Source organism: Leuresthes tenuis, unplaced genomic scaffold (genome assembly GCF_036924035.1).
Source record: "Leuresthes tenuis unplaced genomic scaffold, fLeuTen1.0.hap1 SCAF_1, whole genome shotgun sequence".
Lineage (NCBI taxonomy): Eukaryota > Metazoa > Chordata > Actinopteri > Atheriniformes > Atherinopsidae > Leuresthes > Leuresthes tenuis.
Window position 1 is genome coordinate 3,861,197 of NW_027325355.1, and position 23,570 is coordinate 3,884,766.

The 23,570-nt window shown below is 42.4% G+C and overlaps 1 protein-coding gene, 1 non-coding gene and 1 pseudogene across 2 annotated transcripts in view; all 3 read left to right on the forward strand.

The window, feature by feature from the left end:
* The window catches only part of LOC140296141 (uncharacterized), a 56,052-nt pseudogene extending 43,916 nt beyond the window's left edge, over positions 1-12,136 (forward strand).
* LOC140314142 (uncharacterized) overlaps positions 1-15,735 on the forward strand; it is a 206,422-nt gene extending 190,687 nt beyond the window's left edge. Inside the window, exon 20 of the mRNA XM_072395081.1 lies at positions 15,722-15,735. The gene's annotated coding sequence lies outside the window, so the exon portion shown is untranslated. The remainder of the gene's footprint in view (positions 1-15,721) is intronic.
* Positions 15,736-19,626: 3,891 nt separating this feature from the next.
* trnaq-uug (transfer RNA glutamine (anticodon UUG)) lies at positions 19,627-19,698 on the forward strand. Its single transcript has one exon. It is a non-coding gene; the product is annotated as a tRNA-Gln (tRNA).
* Positions 19,699-23,570: the final 3,872 nt, after the last annotated feature.

Here is a 23,570-nt window from a genome sequence, read left to right on the forward strand (position 1 = left end):
CCCAAAATGCAAACTTCTACACTGCTATATCTTTCTAGAAGTTTTAAGTTGAGAGTGAAACCTACTTTGAAGTGGACTCAGGTTCAGGTTGCTTCTTTCTGACCAGCAGCTGCAGCAGTTTCACCTCTGAAATCAATCTAAAGCAGTGTTTGTGCATGGAGTTTGTATTTTCTGTCAGTTTTGAACTGACGAAGGTGAAATGAGGACTCAGCTGATTGGAAACGTTTAGTTCATGATCATTTTTAATGTGGTATAAACACAGCTTGAATGAATGCATGGACTTGATCTTTATCTGAGTGCATTTTAGATCAGACAGTTATTGCTCATTTAGATACAACTTATTCCTCAGAAGTTCATAAAACCATTATTCTCATCCAAGCTCTGCTTGAGCCACATTATTAACTGATGTCATTTATAACAAAGCAATTCACTTTACATTCAGCATCCTCCAGATGTAAATAATCTCTTCTCAAAGTGGTGCAGAGATGGTGGTTAGGTTCTTGTTTGGGGGCTTCTGCAGCTTCGTGTTAACCTCGGCTCCCCATAAGACTGATGTTCACTCAGGTGAAAGCCACAGACTGTGCGATGATTTCTGCACCAGACATGGGCAGAAACACCATATATACAAATGCATTTGGATAGTTCCAGACATGTGTAGTTATAGATATGTTTGGAAGCACACAGCAACACTCCCACATCAGCCAGCACGACACAAACTGACAGAAAGTGGCATCCTAAAACAGATGCCAGCTATAAAAGAGGGAAAGAAGACTGAACTCAGCCTTGAACAAGTTTAAGTTTGAACTTGCACAACACTGATCAGAGTATTTAGTATTCAGGAGTATTTTACAGCAAAAATCAGCATTTGGATACATGTCATTAAACTTGTTTAATAAGGGTTGTATCGCATCGCATTAAAAGGCAAAACAGTGGGAATTAGTTCCATTACAAACTCCTGATCCAGCCTCATTTCTTTCTGACTGTCCTGTCATCTTTAAAGTGGTCCTGATCAATAGTTCTCCAGCTTTCTGAAGGTCTCTCAGAGTTTTTCTTTGGACATTTTCTGTCCAGCCCTTGTACCTGAGCATTTTCAGAGGAATGAGTTTTTTCTTTGTTAAGCCACTTAACTCTGACCTATGAATCATTCAAGCAGAAAAAAGGCTCCTAACTCAAGGGATGAACCAGTAAAGACCTGACAGGACCTGAGAGATGCATCTGGACCTTCAGCTGATCCAGCTGCTGTTCAATGAAGCCTCATCAGAAATGGTCTCCATGGAAGGGTGGCTGTCAAGAAGCCGTTCTTAAGGAAGGGAAACAGGGAGAAAAGGCTGAGCTATGCCAAATGATACAAGAAGTGGACTGAAAATCAGTGGCAACAGGTCTTATGGAGGCACGAATCCTCCCCAGAGTCCGGACCTCAGCATTATTGAATCAGTGTGGGATCATCTGACAGAGAACGGAACAAAAGGCAGCCGACATCCAAAGAAGAGCTTTGGGATGTCCTTCAAGAAGCCTGGAGAACTATTCCTGAAGACTCCTTAAAGAAATGACACAATCCTGGCAAAACATAAAGGAATGAGGTGTGTTTTAAGACTTTTGACCACAGTACTTTATATAATCTGCATATTCCAAAAAGTTGAGAACTTTTGATTCTGCACAAGCTGGACATCCTCTGAGTGAGGAGTCACAGGAGCAGCAGAGACCTCTGACTGCTCGTTTAACAACAGGATATTTTCTTTGTTGGGTGTCTTGGAAACAGCAGAGACCTGGGATTGAGCGTTTTCTGAGCTCGGTGTTACAGCTTCTGGCCTGTTGGCAACTTCCTCAGAACTTTCCTCTTTGCCTCTTTCAAAGGGAAATATGTAGAAACCCTCAGACTCATTCTCCAGAATCTCTTCATCTACTCTGTCACCCCACAGAAGTGCAGGAGAGGATATTTTGGTTTGACTCAAAAAGGACTTTTTAAGTAAGTGTTGTTTTTCAGGCGGTTTCTCTTTCAGGCTTTTATAAACTACAGTGATGTCATGTCCTTTGATGACATGTTTCCATTGTGATGTCATGCAGAACTGTGAGGTCATAATGAGTGATGACATCACTTCTTGTGATGTCAGCAGCGATGGTGCTCTGTTCTCAGTCACCAGTCATCACGTGTGCTGTTCTGCTCTCTTTTTCAGCTTTATGATCTTAACTGTAAATAATATGCAGCACATGTTCATAGAGCCCAGGCAATGGTGGGAAACATGGATTGTATGAATGCTGTGTGAAATGTAAATAAAAACAGAAGCAGTGACCTGCAGATCCTTTATATATATGTGATAACTGAATCTGAATGTATCAGTGTCCAGGTCAGTAATAATGTATTTATTGTATGTTACGGTGCTCACAGCTGCTTTCTTCACGCCTCACCTGGAAGTATCTTTGAAGCTGCTTTGTATGTTGTCTACACTGACTGTGAAGCAAAAGTAACACAACAGCCACATCTTCAGGCTGTTCTCAGTGTTTCCAGCACAATCATTCAGCTGTTTTCATGCATCAACATAATACAGTAATAACAGTGTAGTTATGGTTGTTTCTATTCAGAGCTGCTTACAAGCAGAATGGGATTATTTCTACGTGTCAACATACAGTGTATAACATCATTTCTAGTACAAATCTGACTTTGAAAGATGTTAAAATGACAGAATCAGCATATAAATGATAAAGTGTCTTCCTGTGGATGTTCTCAGATATGTACAGTATGAACACTGTGATCCTTTCCCACATGTCCCAGTATGTTTGATTGTGTTCCAAGTGAGGGTCAGACTGGAGAAAGTGTCATGAAGCTGTCACCCTTAAACAATCAATAAAAGCTCTGAATACAAAAGCATTTCAGTGTCATCTCTATAAGTAATGATGAAAGAAGCAAAAGCTTCAGCTGCACCTCCTGAGCTCTACTTTCCATATTGTCTACACTGACTGTGAATCAAAAGCAGCACAACAGCCACATCTTCAGCTTGTTGTTGAAAAGCTGTTCTGACAACATTCACAGCCCAATAAGCAGCACAGTGACAGCAGTGTAGTTGTGTTTGTGGGTCAGAGGAAATCTCATGTTCCAGCCATGTGATCCAGAACAACCCATGTGAGTGAAGGACTGACTGCAGCACTGATAAAAATGTCAGTTTGAGATGAATTCACAGGCATCAGTGTGTCAGTGGAACTGAAGGTGAACTGTTTGAGAGCTGAACACTGACAGGACTTTGTTTGCATGATGGAAACATGATGAAGAACAACACGACAAACTAAATCCATCATGTTAGAAGACAGAGTGGGAAAGGAATGAAAGTCAGCAGAAATTCAGCTCCATTATTGAATGAAGTCAAACACACTGAAGAGTTGGATCAGAGTTGAGGAGCTGTGTGGATTTGTAGTTGTGCATTTTCATCCCAGCTGTTAAACAACAGATAACAGTGTGTGTTACTAAATTCACCACCAAGCTGAATGTGTTTGTGGGAACATGAATGTTTTTTAGTTTTTCTGCATCATGTGACCCCGATTTTAATCATCTGCTGTCAGATTCAAATCAAGACCATGAAACCACACAGCAGCTTCAGCTGAGCTGTCAGTCAGCAGCAGCGGTCTTATCTGTGGGCCGCAGGGGCTGATGGGAGCTCTGAGGAGCTGTTAGAAAGCACGTGGCCCTGGTCTGATCTCACAGCTCGTCCTTGTTTGGCCTCAGCTGCATCAGAGCGCCACTTCTCCCCAGGTTCACCAGAGGAAACACCACTGCACAAAATGCTTTTCCTCCCAGCTGCTGCTCTGTGCTGTCTGTGTTCAGGTGAGTGTTTCCAGCCAATCAGGAGCCAGCAAACTCCACCTGGAACACACACTGTCACACTGACCTTCATCTGTCTGTCTGAGTCTCCACAGCGCTGGTTGCCATGGCAGCACAACTGATCCAGGACCAGTGAACACTGACCAGGAGAGTTGGTCAAAGTGTCTCCTTCAGCTGTGGAACTGACCAGTGTGATGAAAACTGGATATACTGGTACCAGAAGAAAGAAGCAGAAACATTCACAGTGATTCTGGATATTAATAAAGATAGTGGTGATGTTTATAAAGGTTATGGTCATCCTCAGAAAGATGATTTCTCAGCTGTGAATAAACAGAACGGCTGTGAGAGAGCAGTAACCCACAGCCCAGGTTCACATATTTCACCTCCATCTCAGACAGAGTCACAAACATACTGAGCTGAGGGAGTTTCTTCCTCTCTGCTGTCTTTATTTATTTAAACTTTTATTCAACTTTTTCTTCTTATTAAGAGAAGTTTTCTGAAGGTTCAAAGATAAAAACTGTGAACATTTCAACGATTTGTTCTGGAAAATGATCCAAATGAAACTTCAATTCACCATAAATAAAAGCAAGACATTTTAAAGACATTTATTTAATACTGAATGTTTTCATTCAAATGTCCAGATAAATATGAATCTCCTGCTTTGAGCTGCTGCTGGAATAAAGTCCATTCCTCCTTTAAAAAGTTTAATGAGCTCTTCATGAAAACACTTCCAGCAGCACTTGTTGTTTCACAGCTTTCAGCAGATTTCACCACATCATTTCACTTTATTCCATGTTAGAAGACAGATCTTGGACTGATCTCAGGTCAGGATTTTGTCCTTCTAGCAGCAGCTTATCAGGACGCTGATTTTGTTGGACAGATGTTCATCAGTTTCCTGTGGATGTTTCTGCTTCCCAGAGGATGAATCCAGAGTGCACTGAGACTGAGGCAGGAGCAGGAAAACTTCCTAAATTCATGTGAAGTCTTTGTAGCACATTACAGCTCAGAAACAGAACACATGCACAGTGAGGGCATGATGCTCAACACGTTTCTCAAAGCATTTACACAAGGACATCCATTATGTGCTTACAGTGATATGATTTTCTTCCCCTGACACTGAAATAACAATCATCTTTAAGTGATTTCATGTCACTTTTAGATCCATCAGCTCCACAGTTTTATATCTCTACATGTTAAGTATAAGGCAGCTTTCACAGCGAGCTATGTGGCAAATATCTGGAAACAACTGAGACTAACAGCCTGAAACATCCAGTTTCTACAAAGATAGCTCATATACACAGTTCTGTTGGAATGTTTCTCTACAGTCATCATGGACATTCATGTCATTTCCATTTAGTCATTTAGCAGATGCTTTGATCCAAAGTGACTCACAGGTGAGGAAACAACATCCCAGTGCAGTCAGGCATACCTCTCATTTCCCTGTATTTGTGTCCATCCTCCAGACTCCTGTGGATCCTTTTTACCTCACGCTAAAAAAGCCAATATCACAGACGGAGAAAAGTTAGATCATGAGAGAGAAAAAACTCTTGAAACTTTCTGTGAACAAAGCAAGGAGGTCAATAAATAAGTCTACACCTCATTACAGTGGTTAATATTTCTGTCTGAATACGTTTCTGTTTGCATCTGTGTGGTTGTGGACATATTTGATCTGAGGGAACTTCAGATTGAAACCTCGCCAGTGAAGAACTGAATGTAGCACAACGTGTTGGTGTAAAAGACCACTCTGATGCTTAGAAGTCCATACTCCCACCAACTAGTTTAAAACTGAATAATCCTTTCAGATGAGAGATGAAACGTCTTCAAGAACCAAGAAGAAGAAGAAGTTGCCCTTATTCAGGCTCTTACCCACAAAGTGTCACCGTGAGGAGCCCCCTTTCCAATCAGTAAACCTTCTTCTAAAAAAGTAGCCCTGAACAGCTGCCTCCAGCTCCTCTGAGGGACACACCTGCTGAACTGGTCATTGACATTAAAATAAAAAGGCTGCAAACAGACCAAAACTCCTGCTTTGGAGATGAACCCTCTGTGTAATGCTTCTCACAGTTCATGAAAGAATATTATAAAATAACAATGATTTTAACCATCTGTAATTATACTGGGGCAGCTGCTTATCTGAAGTGTTGCATATGTCACTGTGATCTATGTTATTAATGTCCAAACACATGTGAGCTGTGTTTAGATTTAGCCAAAAGCTGAAGTGGAGAAGAAGATCTTGGAATAAAGAAAGAGGAAAGGATGATGCACAGTTTTTACAGTAATGAATGACACACAGTGGTTCTAACGGTGCCCTGGAGCTGTTCACATCTGGTCTTAACGTGATCAGAAAAGTGAACTAAGTACATCTGTGAACACGTTCAACAAGGATTCAGCAGCTCCTTTCTCCACCTCTCAGCCAAACTCGATAGTTCTTGTGATGAGAGATTTCAACTCGTGTAACCTCTCCCAGGAACTGACGAGCTCCAAACAGCTGGTGACATGCGCCATGCAGGACAGCAACACACTGGACCACTTCTACTCCACCATAAAACCCTCATACCGCTCCATCCCCCACGCTGCCCTTGGACACTCCGACCACTGCATCATACAGATGGTCCCCACATACAGGCAGCAACTGAGAAGGGCCAAACCATCCAGGACTACAGTAAGGAGGTGGACTCCAGAGGCAAGGGACAGGCTTCAGGACTGCATGGAGTCTACTGACTGGGAGTCACTGAGGGGCCCTGAGGATGACAACGGCAGCTTTTCTGACACTGTATGTTCCTGCATCAGCTTCTGTGAGCAGGTCTGCCTCCCAACCAAAACCATCACAAGGCACAATAACCAAAAGCCCTGGTTCTCCAAGCAGCTCAGAGAGCTCAGGCGCCGGAAAGAGCAGGCGTACAGAGAGGGTGACATGGACACATTCAGGCTGGCCAGACAGGACCTCAAGAAGGCCATCAAAAATGCTAAAGAGGACTATAGAGCCAGACTGGAGAGTGATTCAGGCACCAACGACCCTGGTTGGTAGAAGGCCTGTGGTCGCCCCCTCCCCCAGACTAGCTGACGATCTCAACACCTTCTACACCAGGTTTGAGAGACCCCCTGCTGCTCCATTGTCTCCAATCCCGCCCCCCCCCCCCCTCTCTCTCACAGGCACTGAGAGCTCACCGCCACCCACTTCTCATCCCCTTATCACATATGTGTATGATGAAATATTTCTTAATGTATTCTGTGTGTAAATTCTCCCAGAAAGGTAGAATCATATGATATGGCAGGTTGTGTGTGTTTTTCTGTCACTTTACTCAAAGAAAGTTAAGGCCTTAGCATGCATGAGGTGTTCTTATTGTACCCCAACTCCTTGAACACAGTAAACACCTCACCTATGAATACCTTAAGAAAATACAGTTCTTGATCAGCAAACCTAATGCATCTGAAATATGTTAGATTAAGCTTTACCTTAACAGGACATATCAAATCAAACACGGGGGAAATCTTCATCTTCCTAGGTGGCTCCATCCTCTTACCTATCCTTCTCTCCTCACTCTCCCAAATCTCAAAACTATCTCTCTCTCACTTAACTCCCCAAACTATCTCCAAACTACATTAACGCTATCCAAACTCGAGTATCCAAACTATCAAAACTTAAAAAGTGAACTGACCGCAACTCTCCATAAAAAAACCCACTTTTAAATGGAGACTGGGGGGTTTATATGCTTGTCAATACACAGGCATATAAATCTGAAGCACTTCCGGAAGCAGTCACGTGGTTGGGACGGGTAGTGAGGTTGCAGACATCATCATTTTCGGCTCCTCCCCTAAATGAAGTAAACCGTCTCCTCCATTACTCCAAACACGCTTCGAAGCCTCAGCACATTTCAGAACATCATGACAGGAAGCTGCATACCGGTGAGTCCAGAAAAGAATACATGTAGCGGTCAAACATTTGCAGAAATGTCTTCAAAGTGCTTTGTGTCATTGGTTTGATTCCTGCACCTGGGCACGGGCAGTCAGAACATGTACTAAAGAGTAAAAAAGTTCAAATAACCTGGCTGCTATACACAGTTAGCATGTCCTGCTAATGCTAATGTTAATGCTCTGCAAACCGTTGTACTCAAAGCAGAAACCAGAAACACATCAACTATAAATTTCAATAAGCCGGTCAGATGGACAAATAAAATGGAGCTTTATCCTTTTAGCTGTGTGTTAAACATATTTTTCACTAAAGCTGCAGTTTTCTAAACTTTTTTCTGTAGTTTTAAAAAAATTAAAAAAATTGATGATCAGTGTAAAATTTAGAATTGTTCTTTCCGGGCTTATCTGGGTATCATTTGGCTTTTTGATAAAACTGTGGAGTGAAAACATTTGATATGATGTGTTTAATGTGTTTTAGTGTTTAAAATCTTAAAATGGGATTTAATTATGGTCTATATAAATGCTGATCCAGGAAAGTATCACAGGAGCAGTAGAAATATACAGTTCAGTATCAGTGTCTGATTTCTCAGATTTACACTCAGAATCTCATTAAAAGACAGTCTGACTGTCCTCTTCAGAAGTGTCTCATGTTTTTCAGTTTCAGTTTTCAGTTTCCTTTACATATCCAATATTTTCTTTTATCCATGTATCAAAAAGGACTGACCACATGATAAAAAGGTTGTACATGTCTTTACTCATAAAGTCCACCTGCCAACATCTGGAGTTAAAATGGAGCTAAAATGATCTTTATTAGGAGGATCTGTGCAACTTTTAGGAGCTGATACTCTGATCTGACCACAACACAAGTTCACTTTTTACTCTTCAACTGGACACGTAAGTTTACCAGGTAAGATAATTTCAGAATAAAATAAAGGAGACTGTAGGTTATTTGGGTTGAAAAACATTTCCGAGTTTTAAGGGTCTGTGAGTTTCCTTCATCTCAACCTTTGGGTTTCACTAAAGCAGCTTTCTGGAATGAGTCACTGGACGAGCACTTCTGATGCCAGAAAAACACTCCTTTATATTTAAATGACGGCCTCAGAATGGTCCACCTCATGTTGTTCTTCAGTGTCTCAGATCAGTCAGACAGCTCCTGCTGACGTGCTGTTTGCCACACAGAACAAGATCATTCCCCCACTGAAACATCACATCTTCTCAGTGTCAAGCCTCAGTCCAGACTGAAGCTCCCTGAGTGCTGAACCGTGGGCTTCAGATGTTAACCTGTGACAAATCTGAGATTACTCTCTTACTTTTCTGGATCCATGACAGCTTCTGGAAATGAGAACAAATTTAGAAATAAAAATCTGCACTTCAGGCTTTGGGATGATATTGGGACCCTTTCCTCAAACAGTATCATTGTTTTAATGTGGTAAAATGATTTAAGTTGATCATGTTACACTGACTCAGATGAGATTCATGGGATATTTCACACAGTGGGTGTCATTCTACAGAGTATATTATTACATTTTTTCTGAATTTGATAAAAAAAAGTTCCAAATATTTTGAGCTGTGACCTTAGTGGGTCTTTTAAGAACCATTTTAAAGTTCTCAGGAATTTGAATAAAAACCACAGTTAAAAGTTTAATGAAATGTGACTTAGATGGTTAAAAACTGTCCAGAAAGGTTTTCAAGAGAAGAAGAAAAGTGGGTGTGATTTAACATGCTGCACTCCACAGCTGGATCTTATTGTATGTACTGACAGTTGCAGACAGAGTCCATCAGTCTGAGGACCAGGACCAGAATGGAGCAGCAGAACCAGGATCCAAACCCCTCCACCAGGAACAGAGCCGGTTCATCCTCTGGTTCCAGCGGGCTTCAGGTCAGTGTGGAGGACATTAAAGACATGAGGACGAGTGTCGAGGCTCCGTGTATCGTCCGCTTGTTCTGCTTTTACTTCAAATGTGGAAAAAGTGTTTCTTGGTTGCGTCTCCTCACTCTGATACAGATGTGCTTAGACTGAAAATGTGCTGCAGGCTGAATGATCTGCTGGAAGAAACTCAGTGGCCAGATTGTTGTGGTGGGACATTTTCTGGCTCTCAGTCTTCAGATTTGAGAGGTTCAGGAGCTAATCTTCATTATTTGTGTTTAAAGTCTCTGGATTACATGAATTAAACCTGGTGGTGGTAATACTTCTGGGTCTTTAATGGTTAGATGACAGGTTTGTAGATCTCTCTACCTCAGGGTAAAGAGTTGTTTTAGAGAGAAACGAAGGTTGAGTTAAAACTGTTTCCCTGACAGCTGTTGAGCTCAATGGCTGCAGACCTCTGGGTTGTAAGCTGGAACAAAGGATTAGTGTCAAGAATGTCATGTATTACCACCACTGTTACTTTCATTAATTTAAACCAGTAGTCAACCTTTTTCAGTCAAACCTCTACAAGTTGTTTAATTGAACAACTTGGACAAGACTGTGCTTCCTTCTATCATTTATAAATATTGTAGCAAGAGTTCCTTTTCAGAATTTCATCATGGCAAAAAATAATTAATGAAAGATCAAAAAGCAAGAGTTTACTACTCAAAAACCTGAACGTGTGCAGAACACATCAGAGCACAGTGCTGACAGCTGAGGGCACTTATAAACACACTCTCAGCATTCATGTTTGATCTGAAATATTGAGACTTGTGGCTCGGTCTATACACGTCCAGTTAGAATATGTTGGTTAGCTTAGAGAAATCTTTTGTGTCAACTTCAAAAGGATCTAATCCTTCTTGCTTTCTGTCATTGCAGAAACATATATCCCAAGACGGATCCAGATGTTACTCCTGTAAACACTGTGGGAAAATTTTCAAAAGATCTTCACATCTGAGGTATCATCAGAGGCTTCACACTGGAAAGAAACCATATAGCTGTGGTCAGTGTGGGGCAGCTTTCACAACATCTTCCCATCTTAAGAAACACCAACGTATTCACACAGGAAAGAAACCATACAGCTGTAGTCAGTGTGGAGCAGCTTTCACTCAATCATCTCGTCTAAAGGCACACCAACTTATTCACACAGGAGAGAAACCTTACAGCTGTGGTCAGTGTGGAGCAGCTTTCACTCAATCATCTAGTCTGAAGGCACACCAACATATTCACACAGGAGAGAAACCATACAGCTGTTGTCAGTGTGGAGCAGCTTTCACTCAATCATCTCGTCTAAAGGCACACCAACTTATTCACACAGGAGAGAAACCTTACAGCTGTGGTCAGTGTGGAGCAGCTTTCACTCAATCATCTAACCTAAAGACTCACCAACGTATTCACACAGGAGAGAAACCATACAGCTGTTGTCAGTGTGGAGCATCTTTCACTCAATCATCTAGTCTGAAGGCACACCAACGTATTCACACAGGAGAGAAACCATACAGCTGTGGTCAGTGTGGGGCAGCTTTCACTACATCTTCCGATCTTAAGAAACACCAACGTAGTCACACAGGAGAGAAACCATACAACTGTGGTCAGTGTGGGGCAGCTTTCACGGTATCATCTAGTCTAAAGACACACCAACGTATTCACACAGGAGAGAAACCATACAGCTGTGGTCAGTGTGGGACAGCTTTCACTACATCTTCTGGTCTTAAGACACACCAACTTATTCACATAGGAGAGAAACCACACATCTGTAGTCAGTGTGGGGCAGCTTTCACTACATATTCCCATCTTAAGACACACCAACGTATTCACACAGGAGAGAAACCATACATCTGTAGTCAGTGTGGAGCAGCTTTCACTGAATCATCTAATCTAAAGACACACCAATGTATTCACACAGGAGAGAAACCATACAGCTGTGGTCAGTGTGGGGCAGCTTTCACGGTATCATCTAGTCTAAAGAGACACCAACGTATTCACAAAGGAGAGAAACCTTACAGCTGCGGTGTGTGTGGGGCAGCTTTCACTACATCTTCCGTTCTGAAGAAACACCAACGTATTCACACAGGAGAGAAACCATACAGCTGTGGTCAGTGTGGAGCAGCTTTTGCTCGATTATCTAGTGTGAAGACACACCAACGTATTCACACTGGGGAGAAACCATACAGCTGTGGTCAGTGTGGGACAGATTTCACTACATCTTCCTGTCTTAAGACACACCAACGTATTCACACGAGAGAAACCATACAGCTGTAGTCAGTGTGGCGCAGCTTTCACTCAATTATCTGGTCTAAAGACACACCAACGTATTCACAGGAGAGAAACCATACAGCTGTAGTCAGTGTGGAGCAGCTTTCACTTGATCTTCCAATTTTAAGAAACACCAACGTATTCACACAGGAGAGAAACCATACAGCTGTGGTCAGTGTGGAGCAGATTTTGCTCGATTATCTAGTCTAAAGACACACCAACTTACTCACACTGTGGATACATTTTTGATTTAAATCAACAATATATTTTACGGCAGATAAGAAAACATTCACCTGGGAGCAGCAACAGGAACTACCAGTCAGAAGAATTTCCCCTGTTCAGATTAAAACTCGTCTTTCTGGATTACCACCTTCTCTTGTCAGGACTTTTGTTCTGAATGTTCTGTGGGTAGCACATGTTTGAAGAATCATTGAAAGTGCTTTATAATTTTTTGGGATTGTTTTAACTGTGGACAGATCTCCCACCGTTCAAGATAAATATGACATCAGTTGTGAGTTGATAGACAGAACGATGTAAGTTCCATGAGATGACATTGTTTTAGTTCGGTGCTATATGAATAAAACTGAATTGAATTGAATATGCAATCTGTTTGAAAGTAGATACATGTCTTATTCTATTATACTGAACATGTATGTTTTGTTTAAAGTTAAAATTCACAAAGCAGCTGTGGGTATGTTCGAAAACATACAACAACTTTAGAAGCAATATATCATTTCAGTTTGATGTAAAGTCTAGCTTTACACTTGTTTGTATTTCATTGTTCTGCATTTTATTAAAGGTCAGTTGTCAACATTTCTCATGCGTTTCATGTTCTTGCTACAGAGATATTTAATTTATATTTAAAAATGTGTGTTTGGTTCTAATCTTTGTGCTAATCTTTCCCAAAGACTTAGAAATATTTAACGCAGTCTGACAAAGGTTTGGAGTTGTTTCCTGTACTTTCCAGACAGCTGTTTGATTGTCATGACTAAAGCTGAAAGTTAAGGCTGTTCCAACACTAAAAGGGCACGAGGCTCAACTTCAAGCTGTAAAACTATGTCAAATGTCTGTTGTGTTGGTGTCAAGAAAATTCTCTCAAAATGAGGCTCAGAGTCGCTGGAGACAATTAATACCAAACATTTATTCTCACAGCAAGGAGTCTGCATGACATATCAAGAAGCTGACACAGATTTGTCTGAGTTAAAAAACAAAACAATGATGCTATCGCTATTTAGTTTCCACTTTGTTTATTCTGTACATTTCTGTATATAACAGTGCTGAGTCTGAGTGAGATGGAGATTTCAATTTCCCAGAAGCAACCTCCCAAAGGGATCAATAAAGTCATCCATCCATCCTACAAGAACACTGGCCACACAAGGTTATGCGACATTCAGTCAAACAAGGATTAGACAAAAGTTAAAATAAGATAGATAAGAGGACTCTCAGCACACAGTGTCTCTTGACCCTGCAGCATCTCACACACGGTACTTGCTTTTTGTCATAGTATAACTTCATGACATTTCCCTCCTGTTTATAATAAAAAAGAGGGTGTAAATTCACAGTAGATTCATATATACACATGCATTTTTTTTGTATATCTTCTACATCATTGTCATTGTTAAACAGTTTGTAATGTTCACCTCTGTTTGTTTTTGGCTCTCAGTCTCCATGTTGCTGATCCTGGATCTGCTGAGATGTCCCAGGTCATTGTTGGCTTTGAGCCTCACATTTATTTTTGTCCTGAGACAGGAGAAGTTCCAAAAAGTGAAACAGGGATTGCTTTTGGATTTGACATAGCCTATATCATGCCAACATTCATTTGGGTCTGCCGTTTTTCATTTAGTTTCAGACTTGTTATTGGATTCAAATGTTGACGAGTTTCTGTGACAGATACAGTGGGGAGAACAAGTATTTGATACGCTGCCGATTTAGCTGGTTTTCACACTCGCAATGCATGTAGGAGTCTGTAATTTTTATAATAGGTGCTCTTCAAGTGTGAGTGACGGAATCTAAAAATAAAATCCCGAAAATCGTACTGAATTTGCATTCTCCCCACTGTAGGCTCCAGTCCCCCTGAAACCATGTAAAACAAATGGAAGGATGGATAGTTTGTGGGACATTTATTTATTCATTCATTCCACTTCGGTATTGAAATATTTTTGTTCCATTCAATGTAAAGTTATCCTGAGGATAACAGGCAGGATTTGAACCAGCTGTTGCACCACTGGCAAGTTATGGTCTCTGTTAAACTCACCAAGCCACCTTCCCACTTGAAGATGTTTTCGGAGTGCTTTTCAATTTGTATTTTTAGTGTTGGAGCTGAAACTTCACTGAGTCATAAATTTTGATCCCAGAACATCTGACGTTTAAAACATTCACCAAACAGTCTGAGCTATTCCACTGAACCATATGCTCTGATTTTTTCACAGGCAGCAGTTTCATAATGAATCAGTCGGGGTGTTGAAAGGAATGTTTCCATGACATCGAACTCAGAGCCGTCTCCATTAACCTCAACAGTAAATATCATCTTCCCCCGTCCACACAAGCTCTGTGAAGAATGCTTGCTGCAATTCTTCATTCACCATCCTGTCTCCTGTGTTACTAAGAACAGCAAATGAATAAGTAAAGTAAGTAAATGAGATCTTGTATGTGTCCAATGAGTGTGATCCTGACCGCATCAAAACCAGTCAAACTTCTGCTTAGTTCAGGTTAAATGGAAGGTTTAGCCAGTGGTGTAATTTATTTAGTCATTTACAAATCCTCTGAAAAGTAGATCATACACCAAATAAAGTTTGATTTATTCAAGCCTGCTCTTTAAAGTACAGAGCGATGTCACCTCCAAAACCCAACCCTGTCCCTGGTTCTGAAGGAGAGGAGGATGTTAGCGGAGGGCCCTGCTTAGAGTCCTGCTTCAGTAAACTACAGCAACCAAGTAAACCTGCGACACTTCTGCTGGGATCAAATTGATCTATGAGTGCTTAAAGATTCAATAAAGAAAAACATGCAGCTGAAGCAAAATAAAACTTGAACCGAGAACTTACAAGAGAGGTTTTTAATGTTTTTATGCACATCAATCTTTACTTCATCGGCTCCCTCCATGGGATTAAAATCTGTAATATTTTTCTCATAAAAGGGAAAAAAATGTCAAGGGTCAGAAATCACCTTTATTATTGTTTTACTCTGTAGGATCCATAAACTAATTTATTACCAGCTCTCTTAGCATGAAGAGAATCCCCTTTTCTCCCCAAAAGATCCCAGGTGTTGCTCTTCAGGTGTTTCTGTAAGTTTATCACACCAGGTGGTGAAATGATAGAAGTCACTCTGCAGTTGTTGTAGATTTCAGCTGAGATTCAAACTAAAAGACACATTTTGTGTCTGAAACTGTGAGAGACTGTTCAAGTCGGACTGAAAGCAGATTCAGAGGGTTGTGATGTATGTTTTCTCCACCCAAATGAACTGTCAGACATGCAGCAGTGCTATGAAATCCACTTTAGAAGCTACAGTTATTGGACACAGTGAAAGCTGACCATCTTTGTGGCTGAGATGGAGGTGATCTTTGTGATGGTGGATGGTCGTCTTGTTGCCTTCATGTTGACAAGCCGCTCTTGGTGTTGGATGAAGTCCCGCACGGTCTTGACGTTTATTTTAGGTAGGGGAATGCCAGCTTTGCAGAGAACAGGGTCATCCACTAAAATCCGGTGCTGGACCCGCTCGTATGCCTCCAGGATGGTCGTCTTCTCCGGACTGGTGCGTGACCCATGAGGACAATGCAGCCACAAAAGTTTCACCAGTGTGTACATTAGCCTGTTGTGCTGAGCACTTATGTTATGTAAGCACAGTGACACACAAATGTTATGCCTGTTGCAGGTGTGATTTATCTAGTCTTATTTGCTTTTCTTCTGCTTCTGTCTCTTGTGGCTTACAGTAATTTTAGATTTTTAACGTTATGTTGACTTTGCACACTGCCACGTTCACTTGTTAAGCTTTTTCCTCAGTGATTGTTTCCTTCTTCTACACAAGCTTTAAATACTTTACTACTGTTTTCACTGTTGTTTTAATGTCTAATTTAACTCCTGGCAAAGTGGCAACATTTGAAAACTCGTCTAACACTGGCTCATACGTAGCAGTTGAACGGCTTTAACTCCTGGAATAAAATGTACATCCACATCAACAAACAAACAGCTACTCACAAAGACTGGAAGGTGAGCACTAGCCATTTCATTGCTGGAGAGCCGGATGTGGGGCAGCACAGCACTCAGCGCATTGTCACAGGTCTCCACGTCACTCTCGTAAGCCTCATCTGGCTCATTTGGATCATGCTGCCCAGGCTGAAGCACCTCCTCCTCTGGATCCGGCCCATCGTTCACGATGTCTGCGAGAGAAAAAGGGCCCGATTCTCCTGTACTCTGACTAAACAGGTATCCCAACCCCAGCAGCTCATTAGAGGGGACATCAGCGGGAGCCTGGAAGTTTTCCTCCACAGTCTCTCCGAACAGCTGCAGACAGCGGGTGTTGAGGCGGTCGGTAAGCGGTGCAGAATAGATTCTGTGGTGCCGTCCTTTTCCCCCAAACACTGCATCAGAGCGGCGGTCAGAATTCCACCGTGCAATGCCACTTATCAGATAGACCTGATAGGGGCAGTGGGGACCTGAACATCCCAATAAAACACATGAGATTACTCACAGTGACACGTGTGACATTTTATAAATATCCACACTACACCTGTGTACCTGGGAGCATGTTGGGCAAAGTTTTGTGGAATCCTTCCAGGCTGTTGTTGCCACGTAGACATTTGTAGTAGGGCACATCCACTTTGTTGATGGTCGCTGTACGCGCCACCCTATACATGTAGATGTCTGGAGGATCCTGGATGCACTCCAGGTGTCGCCGCTGCGCCGCCCACATCTCATCAATGGCAGCTGCAAATACAAATGATGTACAGACACACAAACCGATTGTCATGTAGGCTTTTTTTATGCCACACAACTAGTATTAATGTTGTAACTTTGAGTGTCAGGTCTTTATACCAGGTGTCTTGAATAGGCTGACTCCACTCTCATCCAGCCCCGCGGGACCTTTCAGTTCCTCAATGGCCAGGTTGATGAGTCTAAACGTTTCCTGCGCCCCTTGTGTGACCCGTCGCACGTCATGTTTCAGCTGCTCCCTGGAAATAAAAAGGCGGATGACGTCCTCATCTGTCACAGCCTTCAGAGCTGTCGGGTCCTTGGCTCTGACAGCCTTGATGAGGAGCTCCATATCTGCTCGGCTGTACGCCAGCACCGCCCCAGCAAGTGCAGACTTGAACACTGCGTACTTGGAGTGAGACTCTGTGCGGACGGCTGCATCGAAACGGTGAATCCTGTGAAAGATGTGCAGACGCACAACCATTCCACTGTCCACCCAAGACTGGAACAAAGTCTCCACAGCTGTTGGGCCTGTGCACGGCAACAGCCACGGTCCACATTCAGGATGCTGGGGACAGGTTGGTTGGCCAGCCGAAACCTCTCCATTACTCCACGGCACATAGGTCCCAGCTTCTCTGTGGACTCCTCACAGGTCAGCACAAAAGTCCCTATCTGGGAGTACTCATTTCCAATGCTGGTGAACCTGAGCCGTGACCCTCACCAGACAGCTTCTTCACTACCTAAAAAACATTTGGAGTTTGCATCCCAACTTAGTTGCTTGTTCTTCTATAATTTAACAGTGCATGACAATATGTTTATAATAGGAAATATGTTCTGTATGCCACAATCTATGATTGCATTTTGATTTACATACTTTCTTGGTGGAATCCATCTTTAGCACAGTGCCAAAAGTGGAGAGGATCTGGCTCCTGTAGTCCTGCACGTTGTCGGCCTCTGCCAGCAGGAAGGCGTGGCGCAGGAGCTGTGCAGACCAGAGATCTCTTGGAGGAGGCGGAGCCTGAAATGTGTGACCTACTGCAGAAACAATCCCTCCAGGTTTCACTAAGCTCATAAGGAGTGTGGTGTACAGGTATTTGCACTGAAGGTGCTTCTCTGTGTGGTTTTCCTGTATCTGACGCCACACCTGGACCATAGTGTTCCCTTCGGTTCGGTCCCTCAGAAAACGCACAGCATTCTTGTCCGCACCACGCCTGTTAGTGGAGGAAAAATTGGTAACTTTAGGTTGGTTCGAATAACTTCTTTAAAGACTGACACGTGCACACACGATGCTGAGTGAACTCAGGCAGGGAACACAGCTTGATGTGCCTCGCTCAGTTGTGTTATAATAACGGGATCCCATGCAAGCCACCGACCTAATGTGCCACCTTCTCCACCCCTGGCTCTTTGTGCAAGGCCCACAGCACAGGACCTCCGTCAGCATCGTGTACCAGTTGGATACGTCACAAATGTGACAATATATAACAATATATAACAATATATAATCAAATCAAGATGAATTTCAAGGAACTTTTCCTTTTACATGTTTAGATACAATGTAATCATTATTCAACCATGATGCTTTTACTCTAACACAGCTGAATTGAGTTATACCCGGTGGTGGTAGCCAGACTTGTACAGGTACACATTACGACCCTTTCCAACACACTCATCGCCACGAGGACACTTCAGGGAACATCTCCAGACTCCTACAGGGCGCCATGTAAAGACACGGCGGCGGAAAAACAGGTGTGGTACAGGCAGAGCACCTCCGACGAAGCCTGGAGGTTCTGGAGGGGAAAACCACATGCGGTCTGACTTCATCACCCTTCGCCTCTTGAGCACACCAGTGATGTCCTTGTAGATTTGAACGGCAGTGAAGAGACCTCTCTCTGTGTCCTCCTTTAGCCATGAGATGTCAGCTGCTGGAATGCCATTTGGGTTTTCCTTAAGACGTACCCAGCCCTCTAACTCCACCTGTAACACGTACAAAGCAAAGTTGTTTTTATTATTTGCAACATGCAATGATACACATGGAGCACAGTTTAAAGAAGCGTCTCACACTTATGTTTGCATTCACTGTAAATGTTACTTACAGGTGAGTCACTTAGAGGTGGTTTCAGTGGATAATCCTGGCCTTGGGATGCGGACGGGGCTTCAGTTGGCTGTGCAGCAGATTCCGGCTGATTGGGCGGGATCCTGGATATGCGCTTATTGTGTGGCAGCTTGGGTGGTGCGGTGGACTCTGGCAGCTTGGGTGGTGCGGTGGACTCTGGCAGCTTGGGTGGTGCGGTGGACTCTGGCAGCTTGGATGGTGCGGTGGACTCTGGCAGCTTGGATGGTGCGGTGGACTCTGGCAGCTTGGGTGGTGCGGTGGACTCTGGCAGCTTGGGTGGGTGCGGTGGACTCTGGCAGCTTGGGTGGGTGCGGTGGACTCAGGCAGCTTGGGTGGTGCAGTGGACTCTGGCAGCTTGGGTGGGTGCGGTGGACTCTGGCAGCTTGGGTGGGTGCGGTGGACTCAGGCAGCTTGGATGGTGCGGTGGACTCTGGCAGCTTGGGTGGGTGCTGTGACAAACAGATTAGTAATTGAACCAAGAATGAAACAGATGTGTAAACATGCCACCAAATTTGGCATATTATATATATATATATATATATATATATATATATCCTGAGCGTGCCTGAGGCGACTGTGGAAAGGAACGACTCCCATTTAACAGGAAGAAAGAAACCTCTTGCAGAACCAGACTCAGGAAGGGTGGCCAAAAAAAACCCCACTTTGCTTTAAACCTTTATATTGTCAAGCATTTGCATGACTAAGAGCATAGTTTGCCTGTGGAAGGGGTTCCATGGTGTAAAGGTCAGCACTCTGGACTTTGAATCCAGTGATCCGAGTTTAAATCTCGGTGGAACCTTCATGTGTGCGCTGTCATGTTTATGTTCTGGAAAGAAGATGAGTGGATGAGGTTCGTCACACTAGAGTGTGTGATTGACCAAATCCAGAGAGAGGGCTTAAATTGGTTAATGTTGAAAAAGTGAAACATTCAGCTGAGAGGGTCTGTGCTATTTACCTTCTCACCTCTGGGTGTCACTAATTGAATCTATTTGGTTTCTTCTTGCATATTCATTTGCAATGCATATATTTTTCCATGCTCTCCATTTGGAATTTGGACACAGAAGCCAAAGGAGACAGAAACAGGAAAAACAATCTGTTATGAGGTGCGAATGGCGATCGCCCTCTTCATCACGGGCCCAGGTGTTTGCTGTCCGCCACTCCACCTCCCGGTGACCACGTTCAGCGTCACCGGAATAACTCACAGACTTTTCCTTGCTGGTTTCTTGGTGGAGCTATTTATTGTGCCCCCTTTTCTCCCCACATGTGTGTTCAGTCCCAAAAATTACTACAGTCTGTACATATCTTTTTTTACCAATCAAGCCCACATCAGCTCCAGCTTTTACATCATTCCCAGCCATTTTTCGCTCCCTTCTCCACCAGTCTTTCTCCATTTAAAGGGCTCCCTCTCTTAATTGAACTCCTCCCCATAATCATCAACCTCCAGGTAACAGGTGCTCCTTATCACCTGCAGCCGACATAGATTCCCCCCGATACACAAAAATACTCATACACAACCACCAACATAACAGATTTTAGATAAGCACCCATCAGTGCCAGTGATGTCCCAGTCTCCATACTGATCCAACCCCAAACCTACAGACTAGTGGGTGTGCACCCCTAATAGCCTGCAGACTACAGATCAGGTCCTGGAAAATAAGGGACGGGGTCACTCCGTCACACAATCCCATGGTAACAATCAGCGACAAGGAGAACTACTCAAAAGCCTGCACAATTAACCCGGTGCCCACCCATGGGCCAACCAATCATCCAATCAAGGAGCTGCAATTTCTGAGCGCCAACTCCATGCGGTGCGCACAAGTTGGTACTGATTTAGGAAAAAGAGGATTGTACAATTTTACTCCTTGGTATGGATACTCTTTCAAAAAAGTCCAAAAAATAAAATATGTGGTTGACAAAACTGTGTGACTCAGTCCTTCAACACAAAAGGCAGGCAAAGGAGAATCAGCTGTCCTCTCTATCTAATCATGGGAGGATGGCCTGACTACGATCAGGGACCTGAGCAGCAAAGAATAGATAGACATGATAAATAGTTATATATATGTACACACTAGTCTCCAATACTACTATGATAAAAAGAGATCCAATGTACAGGTCTAAGTTGTACAGGAATGTGTTGTAGAAATTTGTTCTATATTTTTGTTGTAAATCCACAACAGGTTTCATCATCTGCTAATCCTGGAGGAGACACTAGTTGTAAAGGAATTTATTAATACATAAAGATGCTTATATTATAAGACTGAAACATCCTTGAACAGCAGATCACTGTAAAGACATACATATAATATTGTGATTATGTCAGTGGGTCAACAATATTGTTGACTTTACATTTCTTTTAACATCTTGTAAAAATATAACAATGTAAACATAAAAACAGCAACCTCAAAACAAGACATAGCATGTTACCTGGATGGAAAACCATGCGTCTCTACAGCCTGAAAGAAGAAATCTTGGGCTGTTGATGCCTTGTTGTTATTGGCAGCGTGTCGGTACATGATCTTTGTCAGCATTTGGAAAACATAAACCCCACATAAAAAACACATTAAACATTAACTACAATAATATAAGAATAATAAATGAATGAACTATTGTTCCATGTGTGATGTTAGACTTAAAGCTATACTTACCTTTCTGGCATGTAGCACAGCACTTAGTAAAAATTTAAACATGAACAACTCCCCCTCCCTCCAAAGTCTCACCCTCTTCCCCCTGCCTGACCTGTGACGCTCCCCTCCTCCCTGACGTGTGAGGTGAGAAAGCGATGGTGCGTTCCATCTCCCCCGGATGTCGGAGCGGAGAATGTTGTCAAGTTATCAGCGGTCCAGTTACCACGTCCATCAAGGCTATTCTTGTGCTTGCCGTGTCCGAATATAAACAACTTGTGATCTACCAGGCTAATGTTAGCACGGCCTGCGTTGTAGTTCGCGTGTAGTTTCAACACCTGGTGGCTTGCTTTTACATTTTAGTGCGCCATAAGCTTATTAGGAGCATTTTAAGATTACAAAAGAAAAGTATAGCTTTAAATAAATTAAGTTGAATATTATATCACACACTATAATCTCCATGGGGACACTGACCTTTGTTGAAGAAACATCTATTCCAAACATTACCACACCATATCCGTGAAATAAAAATGTATCAATTGTTTAATGCAGCTACATCGTGGTCCATTACACCAGATTCCAGAAATCTGCAGAATGTATGCCATAGACCATTTTTTAAATTAATATATAAATATATAATGTCCATGTGATGTCCTTTGCTGTCAGCTTACCTGATCAACTTGTGGTTGGTATCTTTATGTACGAGTGACAGAGGAGCTGCGACATTGTAGGTCCTTCTCACAACACATCCGAGGCTTGTCATTCTCTGTAGTATTCTTAGACTATCAACCCGGTGCATCGAATCCCACACTCTGTCCACTGAACTCTGTGGCCTAAAGCCCTAAGACGACCTTTTACCATTCTGTGACCTGTAGGAAAAGAAGTGAAAACCACTTTTATTTAAGATATATTGATTGATAATCATGTGAACAAACAATTTAGGCATTTCACTTTTTCTCAGGTATACATGCTATGATGACCGTTGTTATGATAATGTCCAGGACTCTCCACTAAGGCACAGACTAGAAAATTGAAAAAATAATATTGATAGCCTTTAGGCTATAAAAATAGCAGTCATTAAAGTAGCCGGCCCTCAGCTAGACTTAGTTGTGGAGGCTATATGGCCGGCAGCCGGTGCCTGTGGAAAGCCCGGTCATTTCAAATGTTACTATTATGACACAAATCTTTTTATAATGCTATGGACAAGTGCATGATATAATGCAAATAACAACTTTCTGTAAAAAGCACCAACCCAAATTCTGGGAGTCTTGCTTGATGGCAGAGACCAAGCTGTCAAGTTCATCATCTGTCATTTTACTGTAGCCTTCCCTTTTTGAGAGGCCCCACTGTCGCATTCTGCGTTTCAGTGTTCTCACTGATACACCAGCAGTGTGGAAATACAGGGGGCAGAGAGGTCAATTTCAATCAAATGCTGGACGTGGTCTTTGGAAAAAAACGTATGCCGGCTTGTTCACAGATACGAGACTTGTGTTCTTTTCACTGATTTTTACTGTGGTCTTCATCGTCGGCTTTCACCACAAGTACACCGTAGAACTGATAAAACACAAATGATGTACAAATATTACATTACACATGCCTCAACTAAAAGAAAATATATTATTTACAAACATAAACTTATATACCACTTCGGCCTGCAAGTGGACAAACCGGTAAACTTAAAACCGCTTATGGTCTTCGTTGATTGCTTTCTTAATTGGATCCATATCAATGATACCAGTTTACCGGACTGCTTTTTAAAACCGGAAGTGACATCACGGTCACCTTAAACTAAACTTATCAAGTTTTAACTTTTAACTTTTACCTAACACCAAATGTTATTAACTATATCCTTTAAACATTGCTAAACAATAAATATAAACATCAAAACACTTAAAACAAACGTGTTATACGGACTTCCTCTATGGCCATAAAATCATAGCTGCATCTAGTGGCGAAACATAAATATAACTGCCGTTAAATTGCTTATTTGACAGTTTAAAGTGGCTGCACGTGCACTTTTTCTATCTGGCCTCAGTACATTTCTGAAATG